Here is a 14,118-nt window from a genome sequence, read left to right as displayed (position 1 = left end):
CAGGCATCCAGTATCTGTAGTTTCAGGTGCTGCACATCTCGTATCTTCACACCATAGACAATTGCCTTCAGATGACCCCAAAGATAAAAGTCTAAGGGGGTAAGATCGGGAGACCTTGGGGGCCATTCAAATGGCCCACGACGACCAATCCACTTTCCAGGAAACTGTTCATCTAGGAATGCTCGGACCTGGGACCCATAATGTGGTGGTGCACCATCTTGCTGGAAAAACTCAGGGAACGTGCCAGCTTCAGTGCATAAAGAGGGAAACACATCATCATGTAGCAATTTCAAATATCCAGTGGCCTTGAGGTTACCATTGATGAAGAATGGACCCACTATCATTGTACCCCATATACCACACCAAACCATCACTTTTGTTGTTCCAACAGTCTTGGAGGGTTCCATCCAATGTGAGTTAGTGTCAGACCAATAGCGGTGGTTTTGTTTGTTAACTTCACCATTCACATAAAAGTGAAGCCTCATCACTGAACAAAATCTTCTGCGTGAACTGAGGGTCCTGTTCCAATTTTTGTTTTGCCCATTCTGCAAATTCTGTGCGCCGATCTGGGTCATCCTCGTTGAGATGCTGCAGTAGCTGGAGTTTGTAAGGGTGCCATTTGTGAGTAGCTAATATCTGCTGAAGGGATGTTCGACTAATGCAACTCTCCAGTGACATGCGGCGAGTGCTACGCTGTGGGCTCTTGCTGAATGAAGCTAGGACAGCCACTGATGTTTCTTCATTAGTGACAGTTTTCTTGCGTCCACATTTTGGCAAATCCAACACTGAACCAGTTTCACGAAACTTAGCAAGCAGTTTGCTAACTGTAGCATGGGAGATGGGTGGTCTCGTAGGGTGTCTTGCATTGAAATCTACTGCAATGACCCGGTTACTGCGTTCACCAGATATCAACACAATTTCGATCCACTCCTCGCGTGTTAAGCTCTTCGACATGTCAATGGCTGTGAACAAAGAGAAACTTGTAAATAACTCATGAAAGAATAAAGTTACATTGAAACCAAGCACACCATTGTTTTTCTTGTGACATTACCAATAAGTTTGATGTGTCACATGGCCCTCTTCCTATTGAAAAACAAAAGTTGTATCCAAGATGGCCGACTTCTAAGTGGCCACCATGGTCACCACCCATCTTGAGGAGTTTGCCCCCTCACATATACTAATGTGCCACAAACAGGACTTTAATATCACCAACCATTCCCATTTTATTACGGTGTATCCATATAAATGGCCCACCCTGTACATTGCAGATCACACAGTTTAGCCTGTACTTGGTGGTCTGTATAACCTTTGAAAAAACAAACAAACATTGTTACTGAAAATGCATTTTACAATATGAACTGAAAAAAATAAGGAAAGGAAAAATAATAAATTAAAACATAACTAGCTAAATAGCTACTAGTAAGTTTCCATGACAAAACTGTACCAACATATTACATGGCAGGGATCCGAGATAAAACAAGATGTATGGCAGAATTGTAGACAAGAGCATATGAAACAACATAATTTGCTAATTTGTTCAGTATGTCAGTGCTGTAGGTAGTCAGGAAATTAAGCTGTAGGCTACAAAATATTAAAATTGATACATATTTATTAGATATTTATCAACCATGAGATTTATTTGCTCATTAATTGAAGGTTCCAGTCTTCTGTTCTGGATTGTTCTGGCTCAGTTTAACCCTCTTCATTAACATTGTGATGTCTCAGTACCTTACATCTACCCTACTTTAACCATACCCTGTGTGTGTGTGTTTAAGCGTATTAGTTAGAATATTATCCTCCCTTTGACTGCCAAGAAATGGGAGAACAATTTTCAAAAGCCATAAGTCACATCACATTTTCATAGCATATGGTTAAGATTTAAGGATTAGAGTTTAAGGGTTAAGGTATTTCCCACTGACAATAACATAGTCTTCATAGGGTTAATAGAGCTTGGCTGTGCAACAAAAGCAAAGTAAAGGAGAATTTAAGTAATTACCTTTAATGATGAATTATTGTCAACACTGTTGAAACACCTATAATGATTCCCACCAGGCAGCACTGTAAAAAAAAGAGAAAAAAAACTGAAAAAAGAAAAAAAGGCTCCACTAGCTTTTCATGAAGTGCACTGATGAGGTCAATTAAGGTAAAAGTCATTATTTCTTATTGATTTGCCCTTTTCCCCAAACTACCAATTACAAAGGCAGCAATAGATGAAGACTTTAAAACTTTGAGATAATAAAAGAAAAAAAAACTACCCAATATTTCATCTGGTATATCTGGTTTACAGGAATAATGTGCACATCTGATGACCAATGGACTATGTCAGAAAAAATATAGACTATATAATGGCACTGCATAATTTTGATAGGTTTTGGGACATCATTTTTGTCTATAAAACACCATCTAATCTAATGGCTGTGTTGCTTACCACCATCCTTCTAAGCAGAAACACCCTCCCTGCACACCACCTCCAACCCCACCACTCCTCATTCTGCTGCTGCTTCAAATCTGTAGCAAACACTCAAAGCCACTACAGTATTCTTACCCCCCTCTCCACTTACCCAGCAACGCCCTCAGAGCCAAATTATGTAACATTATTTGGCTGGGGTTAAGAGTTCACAAAGTCGTTATATGCTTTCATAATTATTTGGTAATTATTATTGATTGAGCGCCAAAGGATCAATGCAAATCTCAAGCGAAGGCGTAGAAAAGCTGCTTTAAACCAATAGCTACATCCATAACTTTGTGGTGTTATATGGTACTCTGCAAAACTTGAATCACCCCTCATTTTATTATATTTTGCTTCGCAGGAGCCAGATTTGTTGACAGACTTGTAATTTTTTTTAAGTGGTCTTGAACCTTTTAGAGTTTTCTTTGAACATTTTGTCTGCTTTTATGCTCATTTTGAGCTGAGTTCTTGTACCAGACCAGTTTCAAAGGAATATGTTTTGTTGGCTACTAAACACTGACAAAAAAAAATTCTGTGTTCCAATTTTATGGGGTCAAATCGCAATGATAATGCAATTTGAAGAGCATCATGTTTTTGCACCATTGAGGTAAATCACAAAGTGCCGGAGCTAAAGAAAAAAAAGCTATTCAAAGCAGATGAATATCATGTCCTTACATTATTTCATTAGAAATAACTTCAGTGGAAGGGTGGATGTCAAGAGCCATTCTCAAGGAACGGAAACAGGAGGAAAATTTGCCAAGAACTGGACTGAAAATCAGTAGCAAGAGGTCTTACGTCAGCATGAATCCAAATGTGAAATTTCTTTATTTAATCAAATCATGTCAGCATGTATGAAGGAAGTAAGGTACAACAGGTAGTTCCTTGAGCTATCAATTAGTGGACATAGTGAAAAATGATCCCAAACACACTGCCAAAAAAAAACTTTAGAAAATGAGGGATGGTTTAAGACTTTTACCTATTACTATATGCAGTTGGAAAGGGATGAAATGAAAAGAAGGTGGTTTCTCCCCCCTCATCAAATCAAGGTGAGGCTACAATAAGCTACATAAATTCCATCATCACAAAATTATATTTCTGTGTGCAACCTTTGTGTTCATCAAACCAACAGAGACTTTTAGTAGCCGTGGGCATTTTCTCCTAAATTAGTGCCATTTCTACAATTAGATGGGCTTTAATGACTGAAGTTAGCAGCAAACATACTAAGCAGACAATGCCCATCCTTTTAAAAAATGGTCTACACTCTAATGGAAATCAAGTGCACATCTTCAAGCCAAGAGACGAAATGAAAGAATTTTTAATAAATTGAATAATATGCTCAATTATTCAATTTAATTAATAGAAGATAGCTTTGATTAATTAAATAGCTTTTGGTAAATGTCCCTCGTGTAATAAAAAATTCCACTGGAAAAGAAGAGAGAGTTATCCACAATGTTTTCTTTGTTTTTAACAGTTTTCGTATTCTCCTCGCTTCCAGTGTAATGATGTAATTCCCTCAAGATTTTTCCCATCTTTTCTTTCTCTGTTAGTCTCAATCTGTCAATCAATCAGAGACATTGTTTGGGTCTAATAACAAACAGAGGATGTGTAGACTCTACCTTTCATGACCCATCACACTCCAAGCTCCTTTTGCTCCAATTTTGTCAGCGGTTTTGGTGGCGGACACCAGCCCTGAAATTGTCCTTTTTACTTTTCTTCCTCACTTTCTTTCCACATTGCATAAAATTACAGTAACTGGAGCATATCTATCTATCAGGACCTGTCACAAAGAGTCAATGAAAACTCATTAGTTGGATGCATCAGAGGTGAAACTAATTTACAATGTGAACAAAAAAGTGGGTGCATATTCATGTGAAATTCCATATTTCTTTCATACTTTTCATCTGTCGTCTTGCCAAGCAGACTGTCCATGCACTTGTGCATCTAATGTTTATGCTCTCAAACACTTGATAAAAAGCTAAACAGCTTATTAAACCATTGTGATAAGATTGTATTTTCTTGTTTAAATGCTAATTCATGTGGGCATGTGGTCTGTCTTTGTCTTGATGTTCTTTGATTCAGCCTGTCTGTCTGTCTTCCTCTGTCTCTCACAAACAATGATTAGTCTCTCTCAGAGCCGCCTCTTCTTTTCCACAGTGCTCATTTGCTACAACATCAGAGCCACTGAAGATTCTGCAGCTTTCATGGCAAGTGGAGATTGTCTCATACTCGCACAAGAGCTGAGAAAGACAATGCTTTGAAAAGATGAATGAACAGCAATAACTTGGGGTGAATTTACGGTGATTTTTTTCTGCATGACAACTACCTCAAATCCATAAATAAGGCATCTTTGCTCACATCTCATATATACCAGAAGATGCTAAGGCAAATGAGTTTGGTTTGCATACTACATGTGGCTGCAGGCTGCCATCAAGATCACAGACAAAGCGACATTATAATAAGAAGCGTATATTGTCATCTGCGAAAGTCCCTTGCTTTGTTTTGATATTGCTGGTGCTAAGTGCTCAGTCATGTGCTGTTTTTGTAATGAACTGCTGAGAGCAGTTGTCAATCAAGCCAAAGATTGGATTTTGAAGTTTAAAACTCTAGTTTGCTTGGAGTTGTTCCACAAATAGAACTCTTTGGTTTGAACTTCTTCCTTTAGTGGACAAAACTTTTTACCAACTAAGTCATTACAATGAGAACTAACCAACATTAACCCCAACTTAGTTTATATTCAACCAGGTCTGCATAGGATGGTGATTAATGCCAGGTTAAATTGTCTATGATATTTAAGAAGCAGTGAACAAGATACAGAGCTCCAATCATAGCTGGACTGGCCATTGGGCATACCGGGCATTTGCCCGGTGGGCCGCTAGTGATTTTATGTTTTTATGGGCCGATGGATTATTATTATTTTTTTTTTTTTGGAAGGGTATATATAATGAAAGGTGTTGGATTGGCCAGTTGGTCATGATCGACTCTGGGCTGAACCAATTACAGCCGAGGAGGCCGGATGCACCCGCCCCCTTGTTTAGCAATCACGTGATTTTCACGCATTGCATGCCGGGAACTCATGGCAAAACAATCCAAGTACCGCATCAAATGGAAGCATTTGCAGCACCGCAAAACGTTCATTCTCCGGTTCCAATACCTTCTTGTTTTTTCTTTGCCGCACAAAAAAGGAATGTACAAAACAAAAGGAGAACAATGCCGGTCCGTACAAAGACAGACTCGATGAAAAGACAAAGAAAAGATACGAGGAAAAAATCAAAGGTGTGAAAGGGTTAGACCCTTACGAGCACACAGAGTGGACAAAAGACGTTAGCGTGCTGCCCAACTTTCACCACGCTCAGATTTATAATTATACGGTTCTTGGAGTGAGTGCACACACTCATGAAGTTTTTAGTAACTTCAGGTCACTGCAACAAGCCCAGGTACAGTTTACCGACGGATGGGTACAGGAACTTGAAATGCACCGTGTAGAACGAAAGACCATCGTACGAACAGAGGTAAGTTTACCAGTCTCACAAATCGTCGTCATAAATACACATTCGTTAACCCTTTATTAATATAACCTTTGAGCTCAACGGTAATTAATTAGTAGTGGAAATAATTTCTGGTAGCATCACAGAAATGTAGCAGTGACAATAATATTGTATGTTGTAATCGCACTGGACAATTAGTGATACAAAACAACTGTTTTATCCTGTGAATAAAAGTATATGTTTTTGTCAGTGTACCATGGTAATAACAGAAGCGAAACGCAATATTGTGTCAGGACAATTCACTATTTATGCACAATAAATAAAGGAGCGACAATTTCTGTTCAGCGCCAGACTTACTTGTAACCTATATCACCAATTATGTTAAGAAAAAAGACGTATTAACTACTACAAAACTCTGACCTTTGTGGGAATGCTTGGAGCAGACTAACATGTGAGCTGGAGTGTTCTGAGACGTTATATTTGGTATATCCAGACCATCCGTGGGCTCTTACTTCGGAAACATGGCTTAAAAAATTTCTCTTCAACGATGTAATCCGATAAAAAAAAAAACGATCTCTTTACCCGTCGGCTTCCCGTGGCTGTCATGCGACCGGCTATTGCAGTTAATAATACAACAGCTTCTTGACATTTTTTGGGTTTCTTTTTATCGCTGTGTAACTGAGTTCAATTGAAAGCTAGTACCTCTTGCCACAAGTTCCCAGAATCCTTTGCGGTTTTACCCCTGAATGACGTCACATTTTCAATCTTTATCCTGGTGGGCCGGTCTCTAGTCAAAATGCCCGGGCCGATTTTTTGTCCCAGTCCAGCCTTGGCTCCAATGAGAGTAACAGCATGTATGCTCGATTGTATGAGCGACAGATTGCTCCTGCGGGCGGTCTATCCTTCAAGCTCGGGTCCTCTACCAGAGGCCTGGGAGTTTGAGGGTCCTGTGCAGTATCTTAGCTGTTCCTAGGACTGCGCTCCTCTGGACAGAGACCTCTGATGTTGTTCTATGATAAGCTTGATAACAGGGAACACAAAATAGGTTAATAATTTAAAGATGTTCTGCAGCAATGGAGGTTGATCAAGCCTTGGATGCTAGTGCTACTAATTCCTACAGGTGTTCCAACTTTTCTGGATTACTTACAACTTCCTCTGTCTGCATAAAAGCAGTGTTGGAACACACTGTGGTACCACGTGTTCGTGAGCATCAGTTGAACAGTATTGTATGGCAGAGAGTAGTGTGTTGCTATAAAAATGGTAAGAAAAAGCCAATTAACAATGGAAGAGAGACAGATCATCATAACACTTAAAAATGTTGGTGTTTCCTTCAGAGACATTGCAAAGAAAGTTAAAGTGTCAATGAGTACGGTTTCCTTCACCATTAAGGCACTTGGAAACTGGAGCAAACTCTGACAGCTTAATCAGAGGACAAGTTTCTGAGAGTTAACAGATTGCGTGATAGGTGGCTCACAGGACAACAGCTTCAAGCACAGCTTAATAGTGGTCGGAAGCAAGTCTCAGTTTCAACTGTAAAGAGAAAATTTCGAGCTGCAGGTTTTGGTTGCCATGTTATTTCTCTCCAAAAATAACATAGAAGCAAAGCTTAGGTTTGGTGTCATCTGTCAGTCTTAGGAATTATTCACATCCAGATTTTCAAAGTAACCCCCCCCCCCCCCCCCCCCCCCCCAAAAAAAACAATGTAAGATGCTGATAAAGTTATACAGAAAGAGATTATTTCAAGTTTTTCTGCTAAAGCCAGGGGGTTAGAGTGGTATTTAGCATGTAGAGGAGCCCTAAGATCAAGTGTAGGAACAAAGCATAAGGGAAAAGAATTTCTTAGAGATAAGTTACATAGTAACTTGTGTTGAGAGCTGCAGTAAATTTTGCTTAGTAAGCAAGTTGTCTAATTCTTTGTGGATTTAGACAATTGAATTTAGCAAGATGCAAGCAGATGTTTGGTGAGCGCTATGGCTGATTTCCCATCCCTAGACACTAAAAAGTTAACATAAAAAGTTTTAGTTTTTTTTTTTTTTTTTTTGGTGAGTCAATCTGATCAACATTATCACCTTAAATCTAAATTGACTGTCTGTTACCCTTGATATAACTTTATATTGAACATCACAATCTATGTCAGTCTAACATAGTGCATTACAGTAAATTTCACCACAATACTGCAGTAACCAGCAATGCACTTTCTTTTTCACGTGACTGTTGGTGTACTAAATATGAAGACGGGAAGATTTACATATAGAGACATCATCTTGAGAGTTTTGCTGGAAATATTTAGGCTCAACTGATGATTATATAACACAGTTTAAAGTTTAAAGCAGAGATACAGTGCAACTGAAAAGTATTCACAGTGCTTCACTTGTTCCACATTTTGTCATGTTACAGCCTCACTCCAAATTAGATTAAATTCATTTTCTCACCTCAGCCCATAATGACAAACTGAAAAAAAATGAATTAAAATCTAAGAAAAATGTAAATATAGCATGTGCATAAGTATTCACAGCTTTTGAGCTCAGGTGCATCCTGTTTCCAATGTTCATCTGACAGATGTTACAACTGTGGTGAATTCAGTTAATTGGACATGATTAGGTAAGGCACACACCTGTATATATAAGGTACCATGGTGTACAGCGCATGTCAGAGCAGAAATGCAGCCATAAACTGGTGTAAATACTTTGCAACTATGTCGGAAAAAAATCAGATGCATAAATGCAAAAATACAGTTCACTATATCAAACCTTAGCTTTGAAGGGAAAACGCCCTCTACGCACAATCACACATAACCACTCAGGGGGTGTCAGCTGGCGAGCCAGTTAGTGACTGTTAGTGATGCTGTGTCAGTAATGCTGTATGGATTGTGACTGATTGATGGTATCGTGTAAATCTATTGGAATTATTTTATCATTTACAAATGTGATACAAGTTAATATTCATCTATCTGCATCATTAAAAATGAAAAAAGAGTTTCAAGCAAACTTTTTTCACTTAATCATTATCGGGTGTTGAGTGTAGAAGGGGGTGATTAGGGCCAATGGAAAAAAAAAAGTGGGTACATCTTTTTTTGAATTCTTTGAATTTCAAATTCTGACTCTTAGCTAGTCTTAGAATTCTGACTTCTTTTATCAGAATCGCCACATATGTTTAAAAGCAACCACAAAGCATCCCCACTTTTTTTTTTCAGTGGTCCTAATCCTCTTCTGTAGTTTTGGAATAAGGCTGTAACATGACAAAATGTAGAACAAGTGAAGCACTGAGAGTATTTTTCAGCTGCACTGTAAAAATCTAACTTATTGCTTTAGCTGTTTATTTGTTTGTTCTGTATCCAAAACCATCTCATACATCTTTAATAATGCAACATACGTATTTTAAACTTGGCCAAAGTGGATCTGTTTGTTTATTTATTTGTTTATTTATAAGGAACCCCATTAGCTTCCACAACAGTGGTTGCTAGTCTTCCTGGGGCCCAAACCATCAAATACTGTACCATCGAATAAAATGTTACACAATGAGTTGGATGCAAAATATCCACATAATTTGGCTCTTACATCCACAATAAGGTTTTACAATTCTGAAAATATAAGCATGTAAATATTAAAAAATATTAAAAACACTCAAACAAAATACACAATTTCCATTACAAGTGACATTACCCTCTTATTATATTTACAAATAAATTAAAAATGGCCTAAATAGGCTTTTAGGTGATTTTTAAAATTATGAATAGAAGCCAATTCTCTAATTGCATAAGGCAACTTATTCCACTGAAAAGATGCTCTAAATATAACAGAGTTTTTCAAAAAGTTTCTTTTAACTTGAGGAGTTACTAAATTGTGGTTAGTTGAGAATCGTGTAGCATGATTATGTATTTCATCTGGATACTGCAACTGAGCATAAATAAAGTGTGGTGTGTTTACCAGTATTGCTTTCTTTAAAAATACAAGTAAGCCATAGTATAATTTAGCTTGTACAGAAAGCCAAGAAAGTTTATTGTGCATTTTATCAATATTTGTATAATATGAACACCTTTACACTAATCTGGCTGCCCTATTTTGGACTAACTGAAGTCTGTTCAGATCTGCCTTATTAGCTGCTGACCAACTGATTGAGCAGTACTCTAGATGAGATAATACTAGTGCATTAATGACATCTTTCATAATTGAAGAAGTAATATAAAAGGAGCATTTCCTTGCTATAGCTATGCCCTGTCCCATTTTCTTAATAACAGAGTTGATGTGCCGAGACCATGAAAGGTGGTGGTTTATGGTAACACCAAGTAATTTAATCTGGGTGACCTGTTCTAATACTGATCCAGCTATGGAAAGATTTAGCTGTGGGCTGTTGACTAAGAGTACTCTACTTCCTATTAACATGGCTTTGGATTTCGACACGTTTAAAATCATGTTGTTTTTACTTATCCAGTCAAACACGTTCAGCAAATCTAGTTGTAATACGCTTGTCAATTCAAAAATGCCACTGGCTGAATAAAACATGGTGGAATCATCAGCATACATTACAAGATGAGATTTATCCAGGACATACAGCAAATCATTCGTGAAGACTGAATAGAGAAGTGGACCGAGGCAGCTGCCTTGGGGTAGACCACAGTTCATTTCACAGCCCTCCGAGAAATAACCATTATAATAAACCTTTTGCCTTCTTCCAGACAAATAACTTTCCATCCAGCACAAAGCATCTGGTGAAAATCCATAACATTTAAGTTTATCTATCAAAAGATCATGATTTATCAAATCAAATGCAGCACTAAAATCCAAAAATACCACCCCGGCCAAATTCCCATTATCTAGATATTTATACCAGTTATCTGTCATGTGAATGAGAGCTGAACTGGTGGAATAACCAGGTTTGTAAGCATGTTGAAACTGAGTAACTGATTTTGTGTTAGGTAATGTTGAATTTGTTCATTAGACAATCCTCTCCATAATTTTACTTAGAACGGGAAGTAGACTAATAGGTCTGCTACTGACACCATTAAAAACGCCATTCTTGTTTTTAGGAATGGGAATTATTTTCGATTCATTCCACTGCAATGGAAATAAGCTGCATGCCAAAGATCTATTAAATATATATGTATAACTTGGCTGCAACTTTGAGCAGTTTACTGTCTATGTTATCAGAGCCGGAGGATGTATCGACAGGAAGTGATATCAATAACCGCTCTACCATCTCCACATTCACTGCCTCAAACTTAAATAGGCATTGCTTATTATTCATGATAACATCCTGTATAAGACGATATTAGATTTTAAATTTGTTATTTTATTGCTGTAGTAATTCACAAAATAATTGGCTATGTCCTTAGCTTTACTTATAAACGTACCACCTGAGTAGATGTGAGACACCACCGGAGCAAGATCTCTACCCATTATATTATTTAAAACTTTCCACACCTTCTTGCTGTCCTTACTTGCCTCCTTGAGCTTGAGTTGATAATATTCTTTCTTCTTGCGCCTATTCAATTTTTTACTTGATTTCTTAACTTGCGATATCTTGCCCACTCTTGTGGACTGACAGACTTATGTGCTTTTGCTTTATCCCTTTCTGACATTGCAGCCTTAAGGTCATTAGAGAGGCCTGCTCAAAATGAGACCCTTGAGCGACAGTTGGAAAACATCGCGGAACGGATCACTGCAGTTGTGAGGTCTCAGAATCAAAAGACTGACAACACCACGGAACAGAAGTTTGATACCATCATGGGGAGGCTCGCAGCTCTTCAACGGGAGATCGAGAGACCAGCCTCAGAGTGCTAGAATTCGAGCTGCTCACAAAGGAGAAATCAACAATATTCAACATTTGGACACCACGGCCCCAGCTGCAGGCCCAAGGCTGGAGCCCACCAAAACAACTCCCTGATAACGACTGTGTGATGACTATTCTTCCCGCCCCATGAAGGACACCTGGATTGGTTGGAGGACTGTTTACTTAGCCTGATAGGCCGAAGGACACTGTCTCAGCTAAACTATGGACACGCACACACACACACTTACACTGATAAGCACTCACTCATCCCCCTCCCTTTCCAACGCCTTCGATGCTTGTGCCCTACCGGGGATGATAGCAGTCAACTGGACCAGCACAGATGCTGCAGGACCGGATGCGCTGTCTACGCCGGCTCTCTCTTACCCTTTACCCGCCCCTGTTGCTTGTCTCGTGTTTCTATGGTGTATTGATAGTCATGTGCTTTTGTGCTGAGGTGTTTTTTCTTTTATCAAACTGTTCTCCCACTAGGAGCTCAGTCTGAGTGGAGTTTTTTTTTCTCCTCCTCTTACCTCATGTAGTGTATTTTCGTTGTTTTTTTCCTATCAGCCTACCTTCTGACATGTCTGCCCAATGTGATGTTTGTGTAAAGTTGGTCAGAAGGTTCCTTTGTGAGTGCGCATGCGCCATTAGCGTGCTGCCTGCTGTAACCCCTAATTTCCCTCGGGATGAATAAAGTATTCTGATTCTGATTCTGATTATCTAGCCAAGGTGCGTAGTTCTTTTTAACAGTGAATCTTTTTAAGGGCACTGGAACGGTTCGCAGCCGAGTGTGAAGCAGCGGGAATGAGGATCAGCACCTCCAAATCTGAGGCCATGGTTCTCAGCCGGAAAAGGGTGGAGTGCCCACTCCGGGTCGGGGATGAGTTCCTGCCCCAAGTGGAGGAGTTCAAGTATCTCGGGGTCTTGTTCGCGAGTGATGGGAGAAGGGAGCCGGAGATCGACAGATGGATTGGGGCTGCAGCTGCAGTAATGCAGACGCTGCACCGGTCCGTCATGGTGAAGAGGGAGCTGAGTGTAAAAGCAAAGCTCTCAATTTACCGGTCCGTCATGGTGAAGAGGGAGCTGAGTGTAAAAACGAAGCTCTCAATTTACCGGTCGATCTACGTCCCTACCCTCACCTATGGCCACGAGCTGTGGGTAGTGACCAAAAGAACGAGATCGCGGATACAAGCAGCAGAAGTGAGCTTCCTCCGAAGGGTGGCTGGCCTCTCCCTTAGAGATAGGGTGAGAAGTTTGGCCATCCGGGAGGGGCTCAGAGTAGAGCCGCTGCTGCTCCACATCGAAAGGAGCCAGCTGAGGTGGTTTGGGCATCTGACAAGGATGCCTCCTGGGCGCCTCCTGGGTGAGGTGTTCCGGGCATGTCCCATCGGGAGGAGGCCCCAGGACACGCTGGAGAGATTATATCTCTCGGCTGGCCTGGGAACGCCTTGGTGTTCCCCCGGATAAGCTGGAGGAGGTGGCTGGGGAGAGGGAGGTCTGGGCCTCTCTGCTTAGGCTGCTGCCCCCATGACCCGGCCTCGGATAAAGCAGATGAAGATGGATGGATGGATGGATCTTTTTAAGGGGGCATGTTTGTCAGCCAGATAGCAAAGGTTTTCAATAAACAGATAATGCCATATCAGGGTCACGCTCGAGGCAGATGTCAATCCAATGAATTTCTTTTACGTCATTAATAAACTTATCTGCATTGAAATTTTTGTATGATCTATGAAAAATAATCTTTTGTGCAGTTTTCAGTGGTTTCATTTTCTTGGTCAAACCTACAAGATTATGGTCACTATAACCAACTGGAATAGAAACAATGTTAGAGCAATGCTCAGGAACATTTGTATATATGTGATCAATACATGATGATGACCTATGACCTCCTGCGTTGACCGTGACCCAGGTGGGAATGGTGATCATCTGAGACAGGCAACAAGCCAACGCTGATGAACTTATCTTTTTCCTTAAAGGACAAGAAGGAGCTGACCAATTGATATTAAAGTCTCCTAATAAGAACATGTCTTTGTTTTCCTCAGTTACTCTTTCCAGCATTTCACAGATTTGTTCTACATACAACATATTACTACTTGGGGGTCTATAGCAGCAACCTGCTAATACAGGCCTGCCACACAATTTCCAGATCATCAAACATTAAGTCCATACGTAGTTTGCTTGCCATGTTATCGTTAATGTATAGGGCTACGCCCCCTCCAAATGTGTTTCTGTCTTTCCTATACAGCTTATAACCCTTTATTTCAAATTCATTATTCTCAAAGGCAGCATCTAAATGTGTCTCGGAAATAGCCAGCACACTTATCGTATTTGTTGACAACAGTGACTGAATTTTCTGAGTCTTATATTTAAGGCTACAAATATTGACATGAGCTACTGAAAAATCTTTACCGGAGA

The 14,118-nt window shown here is 39.7% G+C and overlaps 1 long non-coding RNA gene across 1 annotated transcript; it reads left to right on the top strand.

Annotated features, from left to right (window-relative positions):
* Positions 1 to 5,414: 5,414 nt before the first annotated feature.
* On the top strand, positions 5,415 to 12,413 carry LOC309701122. Its single transcript, XR_014274883.1, has 2 exons — positions 5,415 to 5,958; positions 11,518 to 12,413. It is a non-coding gene; the product is annotated as an uncharacterized lncRNA (long non-coding RNA).
* The last annotated feature ends 1,705 nt before the right edge of the window (positions 12,414 to 14,118 follow it).

The sequence above is a fragment of the Aulonocara stuartgranti genome, assembly GCF_965226115.1.
Source record: "Aulonocara stuartgranti genome assembly, chromosome: 23".
Taxonomy (NCBI): Eukaryota; Metazoa; Chordata; class Actinopteri; order Cichliformes; family Cichlidae; genus Aulonocara; species Aulonocara stuartgranti.
The sequence above is the reverse complement of the archived record's forward strand: the minus strand, read 5'-3'. Positions and strand labels throughout refer to the sequence as shown.